This window comes from Furipterus horrens, unplaced genomic scaffold, assembly GCF_987537825.1.
Source record: "Furipterus horrens unplaced genomic scaffold, mFurHor1.1.pri manual_scaffold_17, whole genome shotgun sequence".
Taxonomy (NCBI): Eukaryota; Metazoa; Chordata; class Mammalia; order Chiroptera; family Furipteridae; genus Furipterus; species Furipterus horrens.
Genome location: NW_028327187.1, coordinates 70,926,215 through 70,933,376, shown reverse-complemented (window position 1 = coordinate 70,933,376; position 7,162 = coordinate 70,926,215). Strand labels below are relative to the sequence as shown.

Below are 7,162 nucleotides of genomic sequence, written 5' to 3'. Positions count from 1 at the left end.
TGAGGGACCTCACGGAATCCATCTCAGCCTCTGCCTGCAGCCCTGGGAACCCCCTGGGGGACTAAGCATGGTAGCAGCCTTGGTCTGAGGGGCCAGGACTCGGGTCAACAGAGGCAGGCTGCCAGGACCTAGCAAGACCTCAGGTGTTCCAGCCATTGAGGGTGGAGAGAAGAGACCTTTCATATCCTCACCTCTGCTCTCAGACCTGGGAGACCTCCTGGAGGGATGACCACAGATGGCATCTTCTGAGTGCCATAACTGGGTGTTGGATAGCCAGAAGATTTGATACAAGGCATAAGGCCTTGGGTCAGCAGATGGATGACCCTGGTACTGCTGGGAGTCAAGTTGAGGTACCTGAGGGAGGATTGCAGAGGTCCTGGACCCCACAACATAAGTGACCCAACAGAAACCTTCCCCTGCTTTGATCCTCTTAAGGCCCCTTGGAGGTATTAATCACAAGTGGCATTTGCTGACTTCTGCATTTGGGTCCAGGAGAGACTGGGAAATGTGTATAAAGAGCCCCTGTTCAGTTGACTAGAAGGGAGGGCCCAGGATCTGGGGTGAGTCAAGGTGAGGACCTTGAGGGAGGACTGAAGACCTAGGCCACCAAAGCAAGGATGGATTCTGTGCCCCTGCACAGAATCTGTAGGCTCCAGACCAGTAAGATAACCAGATGAGGTGATTCCTGACTGCTGCCCAGGGGTGGGGGTCCTCTAGAGGTGTAGGCCTTGGTTTGAGGAGTGTGGCTTCGGGACATCAGAGTGGCCTTGGCCCGCAGGATGCATCCTCAGGTTAGGAGAAGGGATAGATCTAGGCTCTGCCAGGAGGAAACACAGACACCTTGAGATCACTGAGGGGACTCCGACCTCACACAGAGAGGGCCCAATAAAGTTGGCCCCTGTCATCCTTATCATCCCTAAAGGTGGCATGCTCCTTTTTATCATGGGCAAAAATGTGGGGAGTCCTCAGGAAGGTGAGGTCTTGGTCTAAGTGGGAGAGGTCAACTGTTCCAAGCGGGGGGCCTGGAAACAGGGCAATTCATGGCATGACTAAAAATGAGTAACCTGTAGAAGGACTGGGAAACCCAGCTAAGGTAGATGGCACAGTCTCTGCTGTCAACCTTTTGTGCGGTTGGCAGGGGTTGGGTGGTTTGGGGATATGGATATGAGCCTCCTCACTTTGTTCTGTAGTCTTCTAGGGAGGTGAGGACCTTGGTCTGAGAAGATGACATCAGCTCATTTGAGGAAGTACTTCTGCTCAGCAGAGAGCAGAGACCCCAGGTCCTGCCAAGAGTCAAGGCAGGGATGCTGAAGGAGGAGTGAGTGTACCTCAATCCCCAGAACAATGTGTGGGCCCCAAAGAAATCTGCTCTGTGCCACTGTCAGCCGTGGAACCGCTGGGCAAGGCTTTCATGCTGAACGCCTTCTCATTTTCAGATTCGTGGTTTCAGGAAAGGCATGGTCTTGGTCTCAGGGTCTGGACTCATGTCAGTTGAGGCAGGGTCCTAGAACCTGGCAGGGGTCATGGTGAGGACTGAGGAGACCCTTTACACCAGGCCATGTGGAACCCATAGTGTATGGCCACTCGTTGTTGTCACTTGATGGACACAATAAGCTCTCGGGCAGGTGGTGCCAAATAAGGGAAATTTCTCTGTTATGTTTCAGCGATGTTCAGTCTTGTAAGAATTTGGTCTCAAGCTAGCGGGTGAGGGAGGGAGGTGGAAACTGGGCCTGAGTTAGCAGGGAAGGATCTCCCACCGAGAAATGAAGGAAATTTCTAGCACCCCACCTTACACGATCCCACTGTTAGACCCAGAACCTATGACAGTGCCAGCTGCATAGTAGTTTCAGGGTGGGGGATCTTAGGGATATGAGGCCTGAGAGGAAATGTCTGAGCAGCCTTCTCACTTCCTTTTTCAGAATGTTAGGGGACAGGTTACACAGGAGGTGAGACCCCTGTGTGACCTAACAGCACCCCTAAAGATTAGACCTAAAAGTCTCCTTCATCAGAGCTGCCTAAGGTGCATTTGTCAGCTGAGGCCACTCACACACTCTCTTCCCCATTCAGGTGGGTTCCCATCACCCACCTCCCACCCACACTCTTGTTGCCACCCGACACAAGTCATCATGCCTCTGGGTCAGATGAGTGAGCTCTGCAAGCTTGAGGAAGACCGTCAGGATCAAAGAGAAAACCAGGGCCTGTTGGAGGCACAGCAGATTGGGGCTGAGGAAGAGGTGGCATTGTCTGCCTCCCCCTTTTCTTTCTCTCTCTCTGACTTGTTACCAGACAGCCTAGCCTGCTGCTGAGGCGCCTAGTCCGCCCCAGAGCCCCCAGAGTGCCTGCTTTCCCCCCTGCCACGGCAGCCCTTCCATGGAGCCAATCTGAGGATGAAGGACTCAGAAGCCAAGATGAGGAGGGGCCAAGCAGCAGAGAAGTCTGTGAAGATGCTGAGTCCTCACTCTAAGATACCATATATTTGAAGATGGCTGACCTGGTGGAGTTCCTGCTCCTGAAGTATCATGCAAAGGAACCTACCACAAAGACACAAATGCTGAGTAGCATCATCAAAGAGTAGCAGGACCACTTCCCTGAGATCTTCAGACTAGCCTCTGAGTGCATGCAGCTCCTCTTTGGCACTGATGTAAAGGAAGTGGATCTCAGCGACCACACCTATGTTCTGGTCACCAACCCGGGCCTCGCCTGTGATGGGATGGCGAGCAATGGGCAGACCATGCCCAAGATCAGCCCCCTGGTCATGCTCCTGAGAGTGATTCTCCTAGAGGGCGACTGTGCCCCTGAGGAGAAGGTCTGGGAAGCACTGAATGGGGAGCATGCCTGGAGGAAGCATTACATCTATGGGGAGCTCAGGGAGTTCATCCCCAAAGTTGGGGTGCAGGAACAGTTCCTGGAGGTCTGGCAGGTACTCAGCAGCCATCCTGCACTCTACGAGTTCCTGTGGGGTCCCAGTGCCCACGCTGGAACCAGCAAGTTGAAAATCCTGGAGTATTTGCTGAGGGCAGAGAGCAAGGATCCCAGTTTTTTTCTATGCCTGTCAGAAGGGGTGGAGAGCAATGAGGATGAAAGGGCCTGAGCCAGAGTTGCATCTAGGCACGTTTCAGGCCCATGTCCATCAACTTCCCCCTAGGAGCATGAAGTGAGGCTGAGCCTTCTGTTGGTGTTTGAGGAGAGAGCAGTCAGCCTTCTAGGTAGTGAGGGCCAGGGCGAGTTGGGGGAATAAGGGCTGTAGTATTTTTGGTCTCCTATGATAATTTAGAAATTTATCCTTATTTCCTGTAGGCATTTTTCAAATGTCGCTCCTTTTAATGGAAGGTTTCATAAGTTTCAGCATCTAAGTTTGCGAATGACATTGGTCACTAAGTTTGTCCAGTTCAAGAACAAGAGTTTTGCTACTGTGTAACACAAACTGGGACACCCTCCATCCTAGCTTGTGATCCTGAACTAGGGAGCATGGCATTAGAACAGCATTTCCTTGGAAATGTGGAAGAACTCAGCAGTGCAATCGATGGGGTTGAGAAATAGGGAAATAAAAGCAAAAGGCTGTTAATTCTTGCTTCTTATCCCTTCTGTCTGTCATTCCATGAAACAACTTACATAAGTATCCTTGAATTTGCTTGGTTCATTCAAGAAAGTGGAGATGTTTCATGTGAATAAAGATAACCCCTGCTCAGTGGTCCATTCATTCCCCAGACAGTCACTGAGCTTCTGTCCTCTGGAAGGCCCTGTGTCAGTAGTGGGGACACTAAGATAAGCAGGACATACCCACCCATAGAATGACAGTGTGGGAGCTGCAGTCACATAAGGGACGTGGTGAGGTGTCCCCTAAGTCCTACAGAACAAGTAAAAGAAGGGGAGAGGTGGTGGGACCCCGGGGGAGCACACTCAGTGTAAATGGCCTGAGCCAGGGTAGTTTGGGGCCTTGTGAAACTGCGACTCCCTCTGTGGGCTTTGATTGTAATGAAGCTGGGTGGTGGCAGCGGCCAGACTCTGCAGACAGTGCACCTTGGGTGTGAAAATCTGCGATGGAGAATTGCCCTGAAGTTTCTTTTGGATTGTGGATAAACCAGAGAGAAATGTCCACCTGAGGAAGGCAGGGAGGGTGCCTGTTCTGTGCTTCTGTTGCATTGCAGGAGAACACAGTGAAGTGGTAGGAATTTTATCCCCATTATCTGCAAGGTTTCCCTCAGAAATGAGGGTCGCGGTCCTTGAAGCAATGCCCCTAAGTTACTGGACAGACTCTTCTCTCTGGCCTTGGAAATCCAGGGCTGACTCAATTGAAATGACAATTTGTTATAGTTACCTTTAACTTACCTTGGACAACTGTATGCAAGTGCTAGATTTTAGCCAGAGGAAATGAAGGAAAATAGGAGGTTTTAATGAAAGGGTAACTGTAAAGAGGAAAGGAGTTGGTCTTGGAATGGAATTCTGGGGCTTTGGGTTAGTTTCACCCTCTTGGTGATAGTCTGCACCCGAGAAGAATAATCTATCCCCTAGGAGGTAAATAAAACAAGCAGCAATTTTGGCTCATTTCCTATTCAGTTCTCAACAGAGCGGCAAGATCTCTGGCTGATCAGAGAAACGAATTTTCAGAGGAGAGATTGGTAGGGTCCGGGGTCAAAATTTTACTAGAAATAAATACCAACTACTGTAGATTTAACATGTACCAGTTCCCTTGTTCATACGCATTCAGAAATGTGGAAGGCAGCAGAGACTCACAGGTGAATACTGTGACATTGCATGGAAAGAAACAAGAAAATTCACAGCCCCACGAGATTTTAGGTGTTATTGCCATGGGAACTGCAGAAAGGTGCTCTGGGGTGAAGAGGGTGATGTCTCCCTCTGAGATGTATAGAATATTTTGAAAATTAGATGTAATTTTGGATTTGAAACACCTGCTGTACGGTAGGGAGCACTGGGAAAAGGTGGAGAATTTCAAAGGAAATGTGACTTTCTGAGAAACTTCTCCGAGAAATGAAGGGGATTTTGTGATAACAGATTATAGCAGCTGCTTTTGATGAGCACCTACTGTAAGAGACTCTGGGTCCCTCGGAGGGGATGAAGAAACTACTCAGACATTCTCCATCTGAGGAAGGAAGGGAGGCGGTTTTCTCTGAGAAAAATCGCCCTCGTTTCTTTATTAGCCAGGGTTTATAATCTACCTTCCACACGCAGAAATGCGTAAGGAAAACATGCAACCTTTCCCCAAATGGTAGGGAGTGAAACGGAAATGCAGATCAATACAGGGTTGAAACATCCAGGTATTTTACACAAGGTCAAAAACGTTTCCTCTTAATTGTTCTGTTTTCCACATTCTGCTGACAAGGATTTGAGGCTATACAGAGAAAAACAGAGCAGGTTCCTTTTCCTTAAAAGCCACTTTGTATTTCTATTCTATCTTTAAAATCCCCCGGAGGGTGGGATTCAGAGCAAGCATGAAAGACAAGAAACCGGCTGGTTAAGACCCAAGTTTGGACGGGTCTCCACACAGCGGTCGTCAAAGTCTTTCAAACCACGCCTGCCTGTCTCCCACACCTACCATGCAACAGTCAATTGGACAGATGTCAAGTGCTCATCCTCACCTTGTCTTCCTCTTCCCTGGCTTCCTGGACAAATGGGGACACTACTTCGCCAGTCCTCTTGTACCCAGGAAGGGTCGTGTGATGATCCTTTGCCACTGACTTTCGAGCAGAAGCATTGTCAGAGCCATTTCCATAGAAGGCGGCACAAGGTCCATGGATTCATTCTCAAGCCACGGCAATGCAGACACAGAGCACTCTGTTTGCTCACCCAGGGCCTTGTCATGCCCATTGGCCCCTGACATGTGAGATGACAGATTGTGTGCCTTTAAGACCCTGGGCAAGGTGGGGGTGTTCAAAAGAGGAGCCTGCCCACTGGAAGCTGGCTGCAGGAATTCATGTCTCCTGCACCCGTAAGCCCCTGAGTTGCTCCCATCAATTCGCTCAGTGCTGTGATGAGTCATGATAAGGAAGCCAGCAGCAAGGTGGCCCTGTTGCAATGGTGCTCTCTTCCTTCTGGGGCCCAACCCATTGCCCCCATCACCACTGCTGCCCATACCACCTACTTTCTCTCCACCCTGGCCCCAGCCTGCACAGCTTGGGGCCTTACTCTGCCTGTGTCCCCACGGAAAACTGCTCAGTCCCCAGTAATGGTGTTCAAGTGCAATTATCTTCACATGACTGTCCCCAGAAGAGTGTCCTCCTTTCAGCACAGTGTGGTTCAGGCAGAGCTGGCAGGACGTGATGTATCTTCACGGTGAGTCTTCTAGTGGCTGGTAAATGACAATTATTGCCTGTGGACATGTGACTAATCACTGTGAGTACGAGTTATTTTCAAAGAATTCCCTTTGTAACGCCCAAATGCTTGATTAAACCGATGGCCTTGTTCAGGTGATTATGAGGTGTTGCTGCCTGAGGCTGAGACAGAGAGGGTGGCAGGGGTGCCTTGTCAGTCACCCACAGAGCCAGCTGAGACTTTGGTGACCCAAACAGGGAGTTTGGCCAGGTGAAAGGCTGAAGCAGATGGCATAGGTGGTCACCTGGATGCTCCCCTAGGCCCCAGACACCCCCAAAGTCAAGTGAGTATTTCGAAAGGACCTTGGCAGATGAGTGTTTTGAGGTCTTAGGATGCAGGCTGTGAAGAGGTTCGGCAGTCCCAGGAGAGGGGGAGGGCGGAGGACCCGCTAGATTTCATCTGAACTTCCTTGGGCTGGCCTGTGGAGGAACTTGAGGGCAGATGCAGGGGGAGGTGAGCTGGAACCCTAGATACATCATGAAATGAGTACCCTTGGGAGACATCACGGGACCAGGACCCTGTGGGGCACTGCAGGACAGAAGCAGGGACACTGAGTGCTGGTTCTTGGGGGGAACTGACTGGTGTGAGATAGTGCTCGCCCAAGGAGGCTGTGGACCGCAGGATGGTGGCATCTGGGGTGTCCCAAAGCATCCCCAGGTCCTTCAGAGAAGCCTTTCCAGGGTGCAGTATACTGTACGGCAGCTTCTGTGCAAGCACACACCACCCACTGTGGGCACTGTGCAGTCCCGACCAAGGTGGGGCAGAGCACACAGGAGCTCCGCTGTCCGTCAGCAGGAGTGTTCTGACATTCTCTCGATGCCCTAAGTCTGCC

The 7,162-nt window shown here is 50.8% G+C and overlaps 1 pseudogene; it reads left to right on the top strand.

The window, feature by feature from the left end:
* The first annotated feature begins 2,126 nt into the window (after positions 1-2,126).
* On the top strand, positions 2,127-3,091 carry LOC149991176 (melanoma-associated antigen 11-like; annotated as a pseudogene).
* Positions 3,092-7,162: the final 4,071 nt, after the last annotated feature.